The sequence below is a fragment of the Lichenostomus cassidix genome, chromosome 1 (assembly GCF_008360975.1).
Source record: "Lichenostomus cassidix isolate B80296 chromosome 1, HeHo_3.0, whole genome shotgun sequence".
NCBI lineage: Eukaryota > Metazoa > Chordata > Aves > Passeriformes > Meliphagidae > Lichenostomus > Lichenostomus cassidix.
In genome coordinates, this window is record NC_139479.1 from 56,608,428 (window position 1) to 56,628,766 (window position 20,339).

General features: G+C 36.3%; 1 long non-coding RNA gene across 1 annotated transcript; it reads left to right on the forward strand.

The window, feature by feature from the left end:
- Positions 1 to 6,642: 6,642 nt before the first annotated feature.
- Positions 6,643 to 12,457, forward strand: LOC146444675 (uncharacterized). The gene is made up of 3 exons (XR_014850482.1): positions 6,643 to 6,755; positions 9,704 to 9,997; positions 12,099 to 12,457. It is a non-coding gene; the product is annotated as an uncharacterized LOC146444675 (long non-coding RNA).
- The last annotated feature ends 7,882 nt before the right edge of the window (positions 12,458 to 20,339 follow it).

Below are 20,339 nucleotides of genomic sequence, written 5' to 3' on the forward strand. Positions count from 1 at the left end.
ATTTTTGCCAGTCTTTGTAATTATTAAAAGGATGGATGAAAAGCACCTTTTAATCCCTCATATGGGGTACATGGAAGACAGGTGAAGAATTGTGCCATCGTAGCACGCCATCGCAGCACACCCCCTGCACTTCAGTGGCTGCAAGTAAGACAAGTCTGCAAGTTTTCTAAAGTACTCCATCTAAAATGTTTGTACTGCAGATTGCTTGAAGTACTGGTTTTACTTCAGAGATTGACCCCTATTGCACTGTACTGCTTCCTAATGTAGACACACTTTCTTATCCCTAAGTCTTCCATCAAACTATTATATAGTCATTAAACTTACAAATATCGTTCATGGGCTGCTACTGGTTTTGTAACTTCCATTTAAAAATAAGAAATAAAAAAGGTTGTATTTTCGTCTTTTCCTAAACTGCTAAATTTGTGTCAGGTACAACTAAATAAACATCACATCTCACAGACATCCAGGCAGTGGTATATCAAAGCTGCCAACTGTTTGCACATCTGAAGAGGGTTTTTTCCTCAAGACAATCTCCACTGCAGCTTGGATCATTGTCTGAAAATACTTCTGTGAATCAAAACAACAGGGTTTCATTCTTTAGATGAAAGGGTTTATGTTAGAAGGTAAAGTATTAAGATCCAGTATTAATTTCCCATCATTGATGAGAAATTTATTGGTATTCCACTGAGGATCTTGATACAAACATCATAAACAGCATTGTGAGAGATCACCAGTGAAATGAAAGACTGTGATTGGATGACTACAGTGTTGAAGGAAAATGAAAAATATGTGTGTCGAGTGCAGTGTCGTTGTCTTGGAGGGCAATATAGTGGGAGCTAAATCAGATGCAAGTGAAAGAAAAAAGAAGCAAGAAGTAGCTCTAATAGTCTATCAGGGAACAACGCTCCCTCATCAAGCAATTACGACCCTGCCGCTGTTGAGCCGCTAGCAGAGAAAAGGACCCCAGTTCTCAGTGTGGCAAGAAAAAGAGTTTATTATTTTGATTTCAATAAATATATAGACTTTTCAGAGGTCGCCCAGATTGGTCAGACAGAAACCTCCCCCTAGGCCTGATTGGCCAGGCCTGAACTGTCCAAATCTCGAGACACTGTTTTGAAAAACATCCAAACCTTATCTTTGTTTACAAAACACAGTGGAATGTTCTCACGAGAAAGACCTGTGCTAGCCACATGACCCTACTATGTATCAGGTAAAATTACTTCAGCAGAAACAGTAGAAACAGATATTATAATAATGTCTCTATACAAGGACCTCTAAGTTTGAAATTTTAGTTTGTATTTAAATCTTACAAACTGCTGAAAATATTATCACATTCTGACATTTTGTAGGATTCCTTTTTCTGAGAAGTAGATGGCTTGGAGTCTTTTGTCTTCTTTCTTGAAGAAGTAGAATTTCCCATGGAAATACCAATTGAATTTGTCTACTAGGTTAGAAGAACTAGGAATATAAATATTTGATCAGTAGGCTGTTGAAGACAAATAAAAAGCACATATTGTGTGCTGGAGTCAAAGGGATAAGAAGAAAACTACTCATAGGAATTATCACTATCCTCCTTTGCTTTCCATCTGCTGGCCCAAATAATTTAAAACTGTAATAAAAAGTAAACACATATGTGCTGATACATGTAGGAGAAAACCACCAAAAATGAACATAAATAGTGGTTATGTCTTATGTCATTGTTTGTGTATCCTTCTCCCTTGGCCCTTAGACCAGAAAACCCCTGTATGCTAACTAAGAGTAAACAAAAGACATAGTCAAAAATACCTGGTGTAAGAATTAATTATCAAATTATATCTCTCATTATTCATTTGTAAACAAAAGACTTGGAATCAAAAAGAGCTAGTGTTTGAATTCCAGTAATGAAGACACATTTAGTAGGAGTGACATCTTCCACCCATGCAGCTTTGTCAGCGTTGGTGCATCTAGAATATGTATAATTCAGAGCTCTGCAGTAACATTTCTCTCTAATAGGTCTCTAGTCTGTCTAACATCAAGCCAATATCGAGAGGGTAGGAGCTACTGTCATGCATGAGGTGAGTCATTTGCTGCTGAGATCTTGAAAGTAAGACTAGTCATTAACACATGTATTTTTTGCAGTCTAAACTGTTCCTGTATCACAGCCCAGAACTCCAGGAGACAGAATCTCTCAGCTTACCCAGCACAAAACCTCACTGCTCCCTGCATACTCACTGTGGCATTCCTCACAAGACAGAATGAATTGTGTTTGTTCAACAGAGCAAAGCCTTCAGGCCAGCCCAAATTGCCAGTGTCTCAGAGAAATTCTGTGGAGTCATCTGGCCACGAACATTTTGTCTTTTGTAGAGGGAGGGGACTTCTCCTCTTGTGAGCAAGTCTTATTGTTCCCTGATTTGGAACAAGGTTCAAAATAGGAATATGTTTCAAAGAGCTGCAGCCTGTAGGCAAGTGGACAAGCAATAAAACCCTGCTTATTCCCACCCCAACAGCTGTTAACACTAGTTGAAGTCAGGCAGATACTCCACCCTACCTGATTTTTTTTAGCTGAGTATTATATCTCATGCAAATGATAGAGCATTAGAGCATTGCTAAAGATCTTGGAAATAATTTTCACTGCTAACTTGTGAATAGATGATCATAGAATCATAGAATCATTTGGATTGGAAGGGACCTTGAAGTTAATCTGGCTCCAACTCCCCTGCTGTGGGCAGGGATACCTTCCACTAGACCATTCACTAAAAGCGCCATTCAACCTGGTGTATTGCTCTTATTCAATTTGTAAAACCAGTTGCCCTTTTCTGTCTCCTTTTACATTTCTTTCTCTTTCATGTCTTTTCTTTATCACAATTTTTTGTGGCACTTATTTTCTCTTTCTTTCCAGAATTAAAACTTCATTAAGTAGTCCAGAGGAGGCCAGGTTAAGTGAGCACTAGAAATACTGTAAAGAGATATTTTCAGCCCAAGCAAGTAAATATTTGCCAGCTTTGAAATTATATGAACATATATCTACTAAAATACTTTGTCAAACATGGCATGGAGTAGAAAAATTTGAATAAAAGAAACATTTTGTTTGGACTCAAATATGATATTTAAGACATTCCACATTTCAGTTTATTTTATTTTGTTCTAAAATTGTCTAATACATTATTTCACAAGCATTAACATTACACTTTTATTGGAAGCTACTAATTACTCTTTTTGGAAAACCACATGGGGCCTTAATTAAAAATTGTAATCCATTTCGAAATGTACATGCATATAATGAAAACACAATTCAAATATGTTGTCAGATGACTGGGTTTTATTACTTAAGCTTAAGGAAATACATATATTTTCTAAAAAAATATGCTCAGAAAGCATGATATTTCTCGATGTTGCAGTTGTTCTCTGCTATCCAGCAGTGAAAACAATAATTATTATCAGTTCTTCATGTTCTTAGGGTTGGCATTGGTATTTGTTCGCATGAAGAATGTAACCATGCAAAAGCACAGTGGCACTTTAGAGGAAGAGAGGCAGCCAAAGTCTCTGGTGAGGCTTGCCAAAAAACCACTCACAGTAGGGTGTCTCTACTAGCTGTCTATGTGTATAGGTCCTGCTCTTAAGGATAATCACCTACTACTGAATAGAGCTATTCATTGAGACTGAGGGAGTTTCTGAAACAGCCTCAAACATTCCAAAATTGCAAAGTTGCCAACAGTCTCCTTTTCTCAGGAGTCTCCTAATTCCTTAGAGCCATGTTAATACTACCACCCAGCCTTGAAACTGGGGTCAGCTTATAGCCAGACAGGTGAAATTTGTGATAGGTTGCCATATGCATCTTTACATCTATCAATGGAGGCATGTCCTCAGTCTTTCAATGCATCTTTAAAAAAAAAAAGAAATCGTCACAGATAATTCCATTCTGCTCATGCTGTCATCCTTCTTTTTCATTTTACATGAGACAAGGTTAATTGAGCCGAGAATGAAAAAGATACAGTGAACTCAGATATATGTCACTCAGCTGAGAGCAAGTAGCTAGTTTCCATGAATAAATTCTTGTTCTGATGTGAAAGAATACAGATGAAAAGAGTGAGATGCTGATTTTGAGAGCCTACACACCTTGGGGGAATAGATACCAAAGGGAATGATTTTGTAAGTGGTGATAAATTGCACTTCTTATCTTTTGAACTGTAGGCTGGCAGTAAAACCATTGGTCTGGTAAGGAGATTTTCAAATCTTGAATCAATTGATGCCTCCTCCATACAACAATGGCCTAAATTGCCAACCTCTGTGACCACCTGAGACACAATCAACAATTTGGTGAGGACAGTTGCTGAAAAATGTTTGCTTTGGCTCTAGAAATGAAGCCATTTTAACCAGGGAAGATCATAGAAAGGGTTCTCTGTCTGTCCTTTGAGTGGGACAGAAATTTTATTAATTCTCTGTGTTAGAATAGAAATGTACTGCCTATGTTATTTGGTTTTGAAGACAATAATTCCAGGAATAAAGACCTGAAAAAACATCATATTTACCTCTTCCTGGTAAATGCCATAAGAACTTGGAGGGAGTCACTCATAAACTTTCTATCTGTTCTAATGCCATCCCTCTTGCTTCATGGTGGTCCCACCTCTGCTGGTAGGTGGAACATGCCCTTTCCTGTTCCTGCTGTAAAATTTACAGCCAATGGTGGCTCAGGGCACCATTGCAGGTGTCCAGCTTCTGTGAAGAACAGTTCTGAGCATTAAACAGATGTAAAAACAAAACAAAACAAAACAAAACAAAACAAAAGGCATTGCAATATTTTCAGACTTTTCTGGAGTAGATAGCTCAATGAATTACTATCTGATTAACCTGATTAACTGTGGCTGGGCAATGGGCATATATCTTCAGTAGCCAGGGCTGAACAAGTATGGCCACTTTTAGCAGTAGTAAACTTTAAGCCTCACAGGAAGGCATTTTATAGATTTAGGCATTGTAAGGATTAACAAGTGCTGAAAAGAGATGACCTAGATAATGATCTGGGCTGTAGTCAAGTTTGGGCTTCTAAATCCTAATTTAGACTAACCTTAAGTGATCCCTAAATTCTCTTAGTTTCATTTTAGGCCTAAATCTTATATTGACTTTGGCCCATAAGTTCTTTCTTGGATCTGGTTTGTGATGTTACGCACTTAAAAAGATGATTTTCCTTTGAGTTTTGATTTTTTTTTTTAAATAAAATGTTTCTTCTTGGAAAACATCTGTGATGATTTATATATTTTTGTAGTAATCCCCTAATTCATTAGGAGATGTTTCTCCATTCAGAGGATTACTATGTAAATATATGTGCATAAATCTAGGGAAGTTTACTCTTAAAAGTAAAAGACACTTGGATTTTAGAAGCATTTTTATTTGTAGTATTCCTTCTAGCTATGATAAATAAAGGTCTGAATTGCAGCAGAAAATGTGGAAATTGAGACCCTCATCCTGCACTGAATTCCAAGTGGGCGGGAGGTTTGCTGACACATAGTTCAGTGCAGGATCAGGGCCCTAAAATCTGAACTTACAAGGACTGACTTTTTTTTATTCTGCAGTGCTCAAATGGACTGCTTAAAAACCCTATAAATGCTTCATCTAGACAGCAGGGCACCATTTCAGGAACTGATTGCCCATTATAGTACTGACAATAAAACAGGAAAATACCCCAAGGGAGAAGGAGCAGGGCCTTATGACTTTCCCACTGAACTCAATGTGAAACTTATAATTTCCTGGCCCCACTTTGCAGAATGTGTCAGTTTTTAGTGGCCATTGCATTATGCTCCTAAGTCTCTTTCAAGGAAATCTGAAATGAGGGGACTTAATAACAGTGGAAAATGAGAGAAAATAATGGCATAAATCTGACTTCGTATATACTAAAGAATATCTATTTTTTCTTTATATTGTTTTCCCTCTCCCCCAGAATTAATCAGCTAGAATTAATACTTCTTTGATTTACATTTTCTGTGTGAAAATATGCTTGCAATACAGAGAAGTGAGCATGTCTGTTTAAAAGATCTTTTAAGATTATTTCCTTCAGAGATATTTTTAAAGAATCTCTGAAACAATATATTCAGGGAGACCAAATCGGACTCATATACAGACTCATGCATTCTTCTTTCATGCATCCCAGCCAAGAAACCAATGTATACACCCTGCCTCCCCACACTGAATCTTCTCTGTGAAACTTGCAACACTTTGGTAGCAGAGAGCACCTGTCTGGATAATGTGAAGGGATAAGGGAGTATGTTAAACAAGGGCAGAGGGAATTGGGGAGGGATGCAGGAGACACAGATCTAATTGAAGCAAAGCATTTCATTAATCTAGAGTGCTGTCTTCAGGCATGCCTAAAATCTAAATAATGATACTGAACTTCAAAGGCCCTATTCTCCATTCCTTGTGCACTCACTACTCCTGTTTAAGTCAATGGAACTTCTAAGTGTATAAAAATGCAGAATCATACTGTGAATAAGCTGTTAAGAATCAATTAGCAATAAAATGCTGCTTACAAAGAAAAAAAAAGACAAAATCTCAACCTCTATTTGGTCAATTCATTCCTATCTATTAGTAGCATGAATAGTTTGAACATCAAGGTGTGTGATTTTTACCCTCTGGAGAGCCAACTTAAAGCCTGGATTGCCGTTGAGATTTTATTGTTTTCCAGATGATTTATTCTGCTGGTCTACTCTGCTGCTGTTGGACACTCAGCTTACACAGCACATCAAGGTTTGTGTAGAACCTGACTTCAAAGTCGTGCAGCTTCTCAGGTGGGTTCAGGGATTTACCTTGTGTATTTTAAAACTCTTCTGTTGTTTCAGTGTCTTTGTATATTGAATTACGTTAATTTCACTAAGTAAACATTAATTACTTGATAGTTTCATAGTGCTTTGAAGCTGTAAGGTATTCTGAAAGTGATCATTATTAATTAAAATATGTATTATTGTTATTTTATCTTTATTTTTAAAAGTCAAAGAGCCTTTTATCCTCTCTTCCTTAAAGGCATCCTCTTACATAGAGCCACAGGGCCCTGTTCTCCATGGGCCTTTTCAAGGGCTATGCATGAAGATGTCATTTACTGAGACAGGGAACACAGAGGGAAATACAGTTGCACCAAAAGCCCTGTTATTATTACTTTCACAGCCCCAAATCCAAGGCATTTCTCATTTTTATTTTCCTCTACCAATATCATCAAAATGGACAACCTAACACTTGGCTGTCTGAACAGCAGGAAAAAGGTTCTTGTGTATTTTCATGTGTAATTTCATGGATTAGGTAGGATGTAATCACTGAATATACTGGGCCAGCATACTGAACATGACGCCATATGGTCTGGAATGTCCCTTTGGTCAGTTGGGGTCATCTGTCCTGGCTGTGTCCCCTCCCAACCTCCCATGCACCCCAAGCCTTCTTGCCAGCATGGCAGTACAAACAGCAGAAAAGGCCTTGGCTCTGTGTAAGCCCTGCTCAGCAATAGCAGAATCATCTCTGTATTATCAACCCTGTGCTCAGCACAAATCCAAAACACAGCCCCACACCAGCCACTGTGAAGGAAATTAACTGTGCCGGCTAAAAGCAGCCCAGTGTCTTTCTCAATTGCATTAAAATATTAAAATTTGCATGAAAATTCTGGGGTTGATTTCAATTTTAAAATTTCTGTGACAGATTGTTTTATAAACCTTTTCTGTTATTAAAGAAGTACAGTTAGCCTGCAGAGGTTGGCTCAATATATTACTAATAATTGGCTGGTTTTAATAAGAATAGTATTTTATGGAGAAATGGGAGTTTATCCAATAGAATCAACAGAATTTGTGAGAAAATGTCTCTTTTAATTAAATTGATTAGATTTTGTGATCACAACATACAGCAGGAGAAAGTATTGAGATTTATTTTCTTTGTTTTACAAGTAAACCAAATTAAGCCAAAATTGCTTTCTATACTAATCAATGTATTTGATGTCCAGGGCCAGGCAGTGGGGGCTCCAGGGACCTCTGTGAGGAGTGTCCAAGGCTGTCCATGGCTGGATTCAGGCAGCTTCAACCCATTCACACAGGGCATGGCTGGGCCCTGCAGCCAAATGGTCTGTGGAACCTTGGGGAAGACATGTTTAAGAAAGGGTAAAAAATATTGCACAGCAGCTGTGTGAGAGAAGAGTGAGAACATGTGAGAGGAATAGCCCTGCAGACACGCAGGTGGGTGTGGAAGGACGAGAAGGAAGTGCTCCACGTGCTGGAGATGAGATTTCCCTGCAGCCCCTGGTGCAGACCATGGGGAGGCAGCTGTGTCCCCGCAGCCCAAAAAAGGGCCACTGGGAAGGAGATCCCCATTATAGCCAGTGGAGGAGACCTTGCCAGAGCAGGTGGATACGCCCTGGTGGAAGCTGAAGCTGGCGGAGAGCCACACTAAGCAAATGAAAAGCAGGAGGAGCAAGGAGTGACATGCAGGAGCTCTTGTGGGCTGACCCCACCCCTCCATTGCCCATCCTCATGCACTGCTCAGCATGAGGACTAGATCCAATAGCCAGGAATGAAGATGGAAATTTGAACCTGGGAAAAAAGGGGTGTGCAAGGGAGGGGGAGGGTTTTGGTTTTGTTTCTGAGTACCTGGGTCTATTTTTAATTGGCAATAAATTAAACTCCCTCAAGTGAAATCTATATTGGCTGTGATGGTAATAGGTGAATAATCTTGTCCTCATCTCAACCCACAAGATTTTTCATCTTATTTTCTCTCCCATCCAGCTGAGGAGAGGAAGTTAGAAAGTGAGTGTGGGCACTTGGCAGCCAACCAAGGTGTACCCACAATAAAACTCAATATTTTTTTCTAAAAGAATATTTGGGGATTTGTACTGATTTCTATGATTCTATGAAAATTTGTATTTAAATGTCATAAAAGACAAAAGCTAAATTGTCATCTTGCTTTTTCTCTCTTTTCTAATTTTTTTTTCTGAATGTCTTTTCTTCACTATTCTCTAAACAGCTTGTTATTCAATTATTCATGTGCCTTCACTTGGGAATTTCACTCTGGTTTCAGACCTCTGTTGCCTCCTTCACATTAGAGGGCAGAGAATCACATCTCCAATCTTCAAATTTCAGTGGTCTTCTGTATACCATTCCAAAGGCCAAAAATTAAAAACAAAAAAACCACCAAAACAACAAACAAAAAACCCCCTGCAACAATCCAAAATGAAAACAAACAAAAAATTCCCCACAAGAGAAAAAATAAAAAAAACACCAAAAAACTTTTCCCTTTGCTCTCATTGACGAACGAGAAACTTATTTTTCACCAACCTGTCTGTTATTAGTGAAAAACACACCAGAAAGATATTGGAAAAGCACTTCTTTACCAAATGCTCTTTTCAGTAAACTTTTTCTCAAGGGATACAGAAGAAGTAAGGAAGTTTCTAATGCTAAGTTTCTGAAATATTTCTATAAGCAAAACATCTTAGAATAGTACAGCAGTATTTGTTAGCCCAAAAGGCAATGGGGAGCTAAATCAGTCCCCTGAACTGAATATATTATTTTACTACCACAGCTGATATTTCTTTGGTTCACGCTTCTTGGGTAAAACATGACCAAAAATTTTTAAGTAGTAATTAATAAAATTTGCACATTGAAACCATTTTGTGAAGCTAATGAGTCCATTTCAATGGATGAGCATATAGTTTAGTCTGTGTTGCAGCTGAAGCTTATTTAATAAAACACTTCTTCTTTATCTAAAGGTAGCTTCAGCATCACTAATTGACACATTATCTTGTAGTAGAAAACTGAGGAGGAGGAAGTGAACAAATCACCATTGCAGCTTAAACTACAAATAATATAGAAGGAATTCAAGCAGGGATGGGATGGAGTTAATGCCACACATGGAGCCAACCAGTGCATCCAAAACATTTTGGCAACACTGATGTGTTTCCTGGCTATATGGAGATTACAGTACAGAGAGAAGTTCCCTTGAGTGTAAATTGGAGAAGATTGTATGCTGAGAAAGAAGCTCCATCAGAGAAAAGTTGCTTGTGGTAGGTGAAATGCACGAGCAGAAGCTGGTGTACTGAAAAGTTGTAGCTAAAGTCAGCAGTGGGATTTTTTTTTTAAAGATATTTGGAGTTTTCCTCATGCAGCAGTAGGTCACCAAAATTGAGAGCAAGACTGCTGGGGTCTGGTGGTGGGGGATAAAGTGGTAAGAGATTTTTCACTGGAAAATTCTTGTGACTTGTTTCAGGACTGGTTAGAATTTGAAACTTAGTCAATTCTGCTATTAGGCTGAAAGATTCACTGCAGAAAAAAAATCGGTCTATAAGTGTTCAATTCCAATGAAATTTCTCTGGTTTTGCTAATGTTTGCTTATTGTGTACTAGCACAGTAGATGTGATGTAGAGTAACAATTACTTCAATTATAAGACATAATAGAATGCCACTAATAGATTTCTTAATGATATTTTATGTTATTATTTAGATATATAAAGAAGTAATACTTCTACAGTTACTTTTTGGACATCAGACTAAATTACAACAAGAAGATAACTAATTAAAGCTGACAGTCTGTTGATTTTGCTGTGCATTTTTCTATTAGTTTTCCTCATTGAGTTCTGGCCCAGATTGGTTTTTTTCACAGATTACCAGTCTGAAACAAGCATCTGCTTGGGGAGAGTAAGAAGAAACTAGATATCAAAAAGGGGGAAACAAATGCATCCAGTGATATAAGGCACTAAGTGTCTTAGTCCATATTCACAATGCTTTAAATTCATGCAAACCTCTTTCAGAGGTTCTTTGAATAGTCGAGGGTGTGCATACTCTGGCTGTCCAGCACTGAGCACACTGACACTGAGGTCAGGGCTGAACTTCCTTGTGACGTTTTTATCCAGAAGTAAGAAGTTTTTCATGCAAAATCCTTTTAGATACTCAGTCAAGAGGAAAGGAAATTACAGTATACCCTAGTACTAGCCTGGGTAAATTGACACATTTTACAGGTGTGTACAATTAGTGCTGAATATTAGATGCAGACACTCTGTCTGGAATTGCCTGGGACTTCTCACCCCAAAGCAGAACATCCTAGACATTTGGATACAGAAACATATTCTGGTCCAAAATACTTTCTAGTCTGCATTATTTGGAAAAATGAAGAAAATGTCTTTTCAGAAAATGTATTAGAGAATCCTATTAGAGAATTGTTGTTCTTATATTTGTTTTTCTATTTTTCTCCCTTCTATCTTCTGAAGTTGTAAAATACGTTATCTAATATTCAGTTTCTGTGGCACATATTTTTTGAACTTCTTGCAAGTTGCACAAAATTCCTGACATGAAGAGTGCTATAGACAACATTTATTTACTCCTTGTCCCAACTCAATCCCTGAGGGAATGGAGCTCTGCCTTTCTCTATAACATATTGAGACAATGTACAGCCAAAAGAGAATTTCGAACTCTGGAGTTTGAGCCATTTCAATGGTTCACTCTATCAGCTGTTTGAGCAGTTTGCCCAAGTTTGTTAGATTTCTTTGCTCAAGAATCTAAATACTGTTACAGATGGAGTAACAGGTTCCTTAATCTTTTCACAGCAGTTCCTTTTAGAAATATAGAATTATAATAGCTTGATCTTTTCAAAGGCAAACTAGCAGCAGAAACTTGAGTTTAAATTATTGGCATTTCTACAACTGGAGGTAGAGGCAAGATCAATCATGAGAATGGAACATGAAAATTTATGCAATATATTTGAAGTTCTACACATAAGCATTGTGCACTGAAAAATACTATTACTAAACAGAAACTACACACATGACATAAAGTACTCTTTAAAGAAGAGGATTTCAATTTTTTTTCTTTTTTGATACAAAATATAAAAAATTACCATTAATTTATTAATATTTCATCCTGCTTAAATGTCTTTTCCATTCATTATTAAACCTTCTATGAAAAAGAATTCTAGATGATAAAAACATTTCTTCTGTTTTTATAAGGAATTCTTAATTTAGAACAGCTTTTAATTATAATTAATGTTGAAATAATACAAGTTTTAAAAAATTATCTGGAATATGATGCCTTCTTTGTAAAGTCTTGTCACATCATTGATAAATATTTAACGGGTTTTTTTGTACCTTTTATTATTTTTTCTTTCTTTACTAGCCCTAAAAGTTACTGAAGATCATCTGTGGTTGAAAAATATGAGCAGAATCTTCTCCTTTCCTTTGTCCATGCATATCAACTCACTGCATAGGAACTTATCCCTAGATGATTTTCTATGGTTCCATAGATGATTCCACATGACTGTCATATATCTCTGTTAAGCGTTGAACTACTTAATCTAGTTAGTATTTTTAATAATTAGGACTGTTTTTTAATGTAATGAAGTCCTTTCCACATCCATCATGATATTGTTTGAATTTACTTATTCATCTCCCATTCTGTTTTGTATCAGCTCTTCATATTTACTGATTTATTTTCTGATTTTATTCTTTCCTTCACTTACTCTTCTCACTGCTCATCAGAAAATACAGCACTACATTTTCAGTAATAGCAGCATTTATCTGTATTTTCATGTTACTATTTATTTGGTTTGCCATAATTACTGTTGGAAGATAATCTTCATTAAAGTTCTCATTCCAAATTTGCTAAATTTTCTTATACGTTGAGGAGTTTAATTTTCCTTGTATAATTGTTGTTAAATGACCATACCTGGATTTTTAGCAATTCAGTGTGTAGTAAGAAAATATGAATTTAATATAAAAGTAAATTACTCAAAAGCTGGATGAAAATTTTAAGAAACCGCTCACTAGTGGAAAATTACTAGAAAAGTTATATTCTTGATACAATTTATTTTAAATAGAAATTGTAGCACTATGAGATCTGTTTTTTAATGATCATTTAAAAAAAGAAGAAACTAACTTTGAAAACATCGAAACAAAATGAAAAATGTAAAGTTTTCTGGGATATCACTGTATATTTGGGGTTTTTCAGTAACCTGCTGTCATAACTTTCTTTTTAAGACTTTGTTTTCTTTAGAAACACATAAACATTTTTTTTAAATTCTATAGCTCTCTTTTTCCTTGTTTGCCAACTTATCTAAATTTCTCTGAATCACAGAATCAGAGTGAGCAAAAGAATTACCCTTTTCTTTCTCAGCTTGGACAGTATCTGAAACTAGTATTATAAGTGGGAAAGTAAAGCTTGTAGAGAGGAACTGGTTTTGTTTCCTGTATAAATAACATAAGTAAGTGTAAGTATATATACTTACTTATATAAGTAAGCTAACCAGTGGTATTAAAATTTTTAAGAGGAAAGTACAATTTTTAACCAACATCATTCGATTGCAGTAAACTTTTCAGTATCTTTCTATTATATTTTTGCTGATATTTTAAGCCATAAATCTTGGCAGCTGTTGTTATTTAAATGCAAATCCTTCAATAGGAAATTATAAACATATAAAAGAAGAAAGTGGCCATAACTGCATAAAATTAACCGTATACTAACTAAAGACTGTTTTCTCTAAGAACCTTTTTCTTTAACAGACTTTCAGATTTCCAAGTGAATAGGCCTTAGGTGTTTGTTTGACACCAGTGAAATTTACTGTGGGTAATTAATTAGAGAAACCACTCTATTGTGAAGAAAGATTCTAATAATAATATTTGTTGTTTGCATAGAGAAATAAAGATATGTATTTTAAGATATTTTGGTTCTCCTTTCTAGTTATTAACCAAGAGTCAGAAAAGATCTGGTAAATCAGTACTTAGAGTAGATTAAATAAGACATTAAATGCACGTCTTATTGAGGGAGTGGGATTTTTAGCTTTCCTTGCTGCAGAGTTTTTTGTTACTAATCTACTTTGTCTTCCAGTCCTGGTGAAAACAAGCAAGGTGAAGCAAGGAGTAAAGGCCTTGATATGAAAGAGTAACTTCAATTGCAGTTATAAATCAATTTCAATATTTTCTATTATTTTGTCTATAAAACCATGTTTTCTTGTTACAATTTCAAAATGATTAATCAGAGAAGAACTTACCAAAATTATCAGGCCATATCTACTCTCAATTAATTTAATAAAGAAGGCATTAGTTATATCATAACTTAGTGCTGGCACTAAAAGCAATATGAAATGAGAATATAGAGTTACGTGTATTCAACTACATTGGCATATACTCCAAAATTATGAACAAAGTATGGTGATTTATTTAATTTAAAATTATTTGTATTTTGATTTTGCCATTCCCTTTACATTCTAGTTTAACTTTTGTTATGTTCACATTTACCCAGCCTTTAATTTTAAAAATGTCAAACTGAAGGTCTTATTTGACTTAGAAATAAGACTGGTTTTAATTCTATATGATTGCATACTGAAAATATTTCTATTAACACTACTGTTCTAATTCAGAAAAGTGTTTTTCAAATACTTTGTTACTGAAGAATCTGATAGTTGTCTTTTACAGTTTTCCTGACCGATGCTTAAATAAAACCAGTTTTCCAATGGGGATCTAAAATTCAAATTGAGGTTTGAAAATGGTTTTTTTTTGGACCAGTGGCACTTCCCACTGAAAAAAAAAAATCCTTAGTTATTTTTCATCATCTTCCTCCCAGTCTAGTATGTCAGCAGCCTAACTGAATTAAAGGGATGGTTCATACAGTAGACATACAGCAGTTTGACCTTGAAATGGAATCTTAGATCACAACATTGCTGATGACTTGCAGATAGAAAAAAAGGCATGGCATGTTGAGGAGGAAAGAGGAAAGGTGGGACACAGTGTAGTGAAATGAAGAGAGAATGTTCTTCACAGTTGTCTGAACTTTCAAAAACAGTTAAGTGTTTCCTTAAATGTGTGCTTATAGTTACCTGTTAAATTAATATTTAACATATTTTCTTCCCTTTTTTATTTTTTTGCTTATGCATTCTGCATTGCCCGTTGTCTGATACTCTTTGAGAATGGACCAATAGGACTACACTTAAACAATCTGTAATTCCACTTAAGGCAGAAAATAAACTACATATGAGTTCAATTTTCCAAAATTTTCATTGATGACAGTAGAGCAGAAGCATAGAAAAAACCCAAATTACTCCCATATTAATGGACACTCCCCTTCCCCACCTCCCACAACACCTCATTTGTATTTTACTTTTACCCTGGAGAGGACCTTTACTTTTCAGGACCTGGCCCTTCCACTCTCATTTGCACATCATATTTAGCTGAGAGTGCAAATATTATCACCCTCTAAGGTTACTTGCATTTGCATGCTCAAATTTTATTGTAAAATGACATTTAGCAGCATTTACTTTTTTGGCTGCTGTTTCTTCATCTTGCATAATACATTTTTCTTACATCACAAGATGAGGCCAGGGAAAATTTTAAAGTTGGAGTGCACCTGTGGGATGAGTGTGATAGACATCTGTGAAATAAATAAAGACTTACGGTGAGCAGGTTCGGCTGCAACTCCTTAAAATGGCATTTTATAATACAGCAGGCTTAAATGGTAGATTGTTGAACAACCACAGGAAAACACTACATCGTGCAAAACTGTAGTACAGTAAGGGGAAAAATGACAACAGTGTTCAAAGCTGCAGCTGATCCTACTTGCCATATGGTATGTCACTCACTGTAATAACACTTACATTCCCTCCATAAGTGCCCTTAAATATCAGGGAGTGAATAAGGCATTACGCAGATTGCAAAAGGAATTTGTAATCATATCTATTATGAATTTTGTTCCTTCAGGAATTATTCTACTCTTACACAAACAGAATACTCTTTAAAAACGTATATATCTTAGAATACTCCCATGACTAAATAATTCAAAATTTGCCTATGCAAATGTTTAAAAGCAAGGCTTCCTCAGTCAATAGCAAACAAAAAGAAGCCCTAAATAATGAACAAATAGCTGCTATAATTTCTCTCCTCTCTCCTTTCAAGATATTGTGGTTTTCATACAAATACATTTTCCAAATGTTTATGTACTTTTTTGAGAGTATTCTTTTCTTAGTGATCTTGATGAGGAACCAGATAACTCAAGTTGTTTGAAGAATGATAATTTGGTCTTTATCTCAGATGTTTGGTAAACTGTTCAGCTGTTCATTATTTCTCACAATGCAAAATCTAGAAAGCCCTCAATGCAAGTTTCATGCAGCAGTTTTGGAATAAACAAAGGAAGTACTTTGTCATATCATGCCTGTAATTAAATTGTGGAACTCATTGCCACAAGATGTTTCAGGAGCCAACAGTGTAATTAGAATCTTAAAAGGACTGTGGTCAGCCCCATTTTCTCTATTGAGCACAGATGTCTGGAGCCTTCGTCTCAGGTAGTCCCTCGAGATCTTACTGCTGCTAAGAGCATGCCAGGAGAAAGGACCACTCCAGGCATGCCTGTCCCTCATACTCATGACTGTTGAAGGAAGGATGCTGGACCTGGTTGGTCCTTGTCCTGATACAATCTGCTGTTTTATGGTAGTTACATTGGACTGAATTCAGGCCCAGCATTCTGTTAATTATTTCTTGTCTTTCATGTGACACCAAAACATGGGAAAATGAGAAGAAAAAAGCAAGCTCAGGGTGAGGCAAACATGAATCATGAGGTTTCATACTCTTTTAAGACTGTGTGTGTTTTTAGACATAAGCAAGTCACTTTCAATTCTAGCAGTCCATAAGGGACAAATTCAGTGCTCTATTCATGATGTGAAGAAAGAATTGTTTTGACATTGTTTTCTGATTTTAATACCTTCTTCATATACCCTGCACTTCATTTATGTGCTGGAACCAACCTTATCCTGTGGAATTGTGAACAGGAGATAGGAAGTTAAATTATTTTTTTTTTTAACTATTTGCGGTTTCTAAGATCTTCCCTGACAGGAAAGTATTTTTCCATCAGTAACTTTGTGAGAAATCAACCCTTCTCCTAATTTTATTGGTGGTATTTCTGGCTGTACACTCTTACTTGAGCAAAAATCCTACTGGTTTATCTGTAAAATTCTTTAGTACCTTTGTCACACAGCTAGTGGGGCAAATCAGTTAATCCTGCAGTGACAGAGAAAAAAGCGACTTGGCTATACATATTTCTTCTGTTTCTAGATTATACAGAATAATAATTCTCTAACTGTCACTTAGGGAAGCAAAAGTGGGTTGAGGTTAGGATCTGAGATGTTATGAGGTCATACTGGGTGAGACATGTTCAGCACACATGTCATCACTTCTGAGGTGCTTCATATAGCATAATGTCTCCTATATTTTTGTTTCAGCTCTTTGGAAGATTTTGCATTTTATTTTTTTAACTTTGCAAGCTAGTGGAGTATACACCAATGAAAAGGAGATCTCAATATGGGAAATTTCAATCCTATGAACATGAGTTGGGACTTTTTTTTTTTATACTGGCTAATAGATCCAATTCTTTATGAGGCTTCTCTTAGTGAATCAATATCATAATTCTTCTCTTCACACTTTTCATGTCCTTACTCATCATGTGACTTATGGGAACTTCTCTCATTTCAACTTCTTCCCACAGCTTTTATGACTCTGAGAATTTTCTCTGATCAGTTTGTAGGATTATATTTTTCTACAAGCTATTTCCTCTGAAATGACAGGTCTCTTGCCGACATTTCTGTCATCACGAATAAAGCATAACATTGGAGAATGCCCTTTTTCACAGTTTAGTACAGTATCATTTGTTGCCTCTCCCTGTTCTTCCTCAGTAATGCACTGACTGATTCAGAGCAACTGACCTAATGGTTTCATCATCTGGGATTGCAGACCTGTCTTTTCAGTCACAGTACTTGTAGTATCAGGGGATCAGAGTCAATATCAGTCCTTGGCAGAGTTTTTACATTTCAGGGTACTATCTTGTCTGCCTGATTTACTGATAGTTTCTCAGGAGCTGACAAGAGTGAGCTTCAAGTACATTTTCTTCAGCTGTAATGTTGGAAGAAAATGTTAGTCAGAGCAAGCAGATTATCTAAACAGAGCCTGATGAGTCTGTGTCCCTGCTCATTGATCTTTCTTAATCCACGTTTGCTTAATTCATTCTAATCCCTGACCTTTGCTCCCACTTTAGCTTTGCAGTGTCCCACATTCAGCAGCGCATCAGGCCTCAGCAGAGTGTCAGTGCATTCTCCAGAAAATTGTCATCCTTGGCCATCGTCAAAGAGAGGGGACCTGGGCAGCGGTCAGGTTAACTGGCGTTTCTTCACAGAAGATTAAAATAATAACAGCTGTAAAAGGATTATATGTTGTAAAGATTAGAGTTCTCTCCCTATATAGGGGTGCCAATGCTTTCTTGTTTTCATGCTTTTTTTTGTGTTTTGAAAATGGTCTTTGAAATTATAAAATAAATGGCAATTGTATGGTAGAATGTAGCTAATGCATCAGCTATTATATATTAGTATCAGACAGTGGCTTTGTGGTAACAATACCATCAGAGGTGAATTTGTCACCTCATAGATTGTAATGGAGAAATTTGTGAAACACAGGGAAAGCCAGAAGCTTTGGTGACACAAAAGTATAATTTTACTGAAAAAATAAAAGACAGGGATGTATACCTTTGTATTTTATAATAGATTCCACAAATTAACATAAAGTAGCTTTTACATTACAAGGTTTCTCCCACATTAGGACATAACAGTAAAGTATTGTATTATATGAAAGCTTTTCGGCTGACCTTTCACCTTGGAAATGCAGTTAATTTTCTCTCCAAAGTAGAACTGTGAGTCACTATATACAGATGACCTAAAACCAGAAAAGGTTTTTGGGGTTTTTTATTTGCTTGGTTTTATAGACATGCTTTGTATTCTATAATATCCATTTGGGGTACACTCCTTGGAATCTCATTTATAAATTATATACTCTTCTGCCTGCCTTCGTTTGCACAGTGTATCATATACAAAATAATTGTGTAGCTTTGAGTCTCTCCAATGTACTTTAAACAGGTATTAACTTATACATCTTTAAGGACATTGAACTTACTTAGAACGAGACTGGGCCAACATGAATTGAAATGGATAATTAGAAGAAACATAGGTAGAGCCAGAACAAAGGAGCAACAGATGTAGATAAAAATGTTAGACAAAATGGTTCTGAAAAGTTACATGCAACAACTCTGCAAGCCCTGGGGTAGTTGCACAGTAACTCGAACATGTAGTACTTCATGTAGCAAATAGAAAATGACACTTGCCAGAATCCAACCTTGACAGAAGTATTTGAGTAAAATTTTAGTATGATCAAACAACTTCCTTATTTTTTTAGGCAGTAAGAGGTTTTCTAGAAAACTCTGTCTGCTAGTTTTTATTATGCTCTCTGTTTTCATAAATGGAAGGAGAGCAGTATTGGAAATATATTGCATTTAGTTTTTAACGTTTTTATCTAGGTTCTTATTTAGTCTGCACTACATGAATGTCTGAGCAGTTTACAAATATGAATTCCTTTACTCTTGCAGGGAAACATAACTATTATCGTAAGAGAGAAAACAGGAAAGTGAGGCACAAAGAAACTGAAAGTAAGATCTTTAAAGGCATTTGGGAATCTAGAAAACAAACTGAGATGTTTCAGTCTAAGAAAATGGCAGGATGGCAGACTCAAAGTTTCCTCCATTTAAGAAAAATTATTTTTTTAATCTAATATCCTCTTACTACACATGCCAAGGAGATTCACCAGGAGATTCTGCTTGTGCTGTGCAGAAAGAATATGCAAGATCTACAAGTAATATTTAGACTGGCAGAGATCACAGATGTAGATTCTTCTGTACTGTATCCTGTCAGTTAGATCACTTTTCCAAGAAACAATTCCTCTGCCATGTTAGCCTTGAGGACCACCAATCCTATCTCTTGAAAAAGGAGGAGCTAGGTGATTAATGTGGGGGTTCCTTACCACTAAACCTCCAGTGTATTTTATGCTCAAGATTAGAAGAATCATGGGACCAGAAGAAAAGCAAGGGAGAAGAAACTTGGGCGTACACTGGGCATGCATTCCTATTTCTACTGTCTACTACTATTGCCTGGTTTCTATTGCCTAGGCACTGTAAGGACAAGCCTGTCTTTAAGCTTCTCTCCCCTGGAGTGGTTTAGCATTCAAATTATTGAGATCTAATGTAAAATTCATAAAAATCAACAAAATCAGGTTTTATAATTATCATCTCTCAAGTATATGCCCTGGCCTTTAAACTGCCATATCAGATTCCCCCTTGACTCGCTTCCTTCCCCCACAATTCTTGTAATCTTGGCTAATATTGGCTGTATCTCAGCAGCTGATGTGGTGGGCTCTCTTTATTGTGCTGCATTCCCACATGGTGTGTAATCTGAAAGGTATGTGCCTAACAAGTGGGATCTATATTGCTTAGATAAAAGTGACAGGACCCCTTTCCTCCATTTTCTTCTTGCCTCCTGCCTCACCTACTGACTCTGGTTTG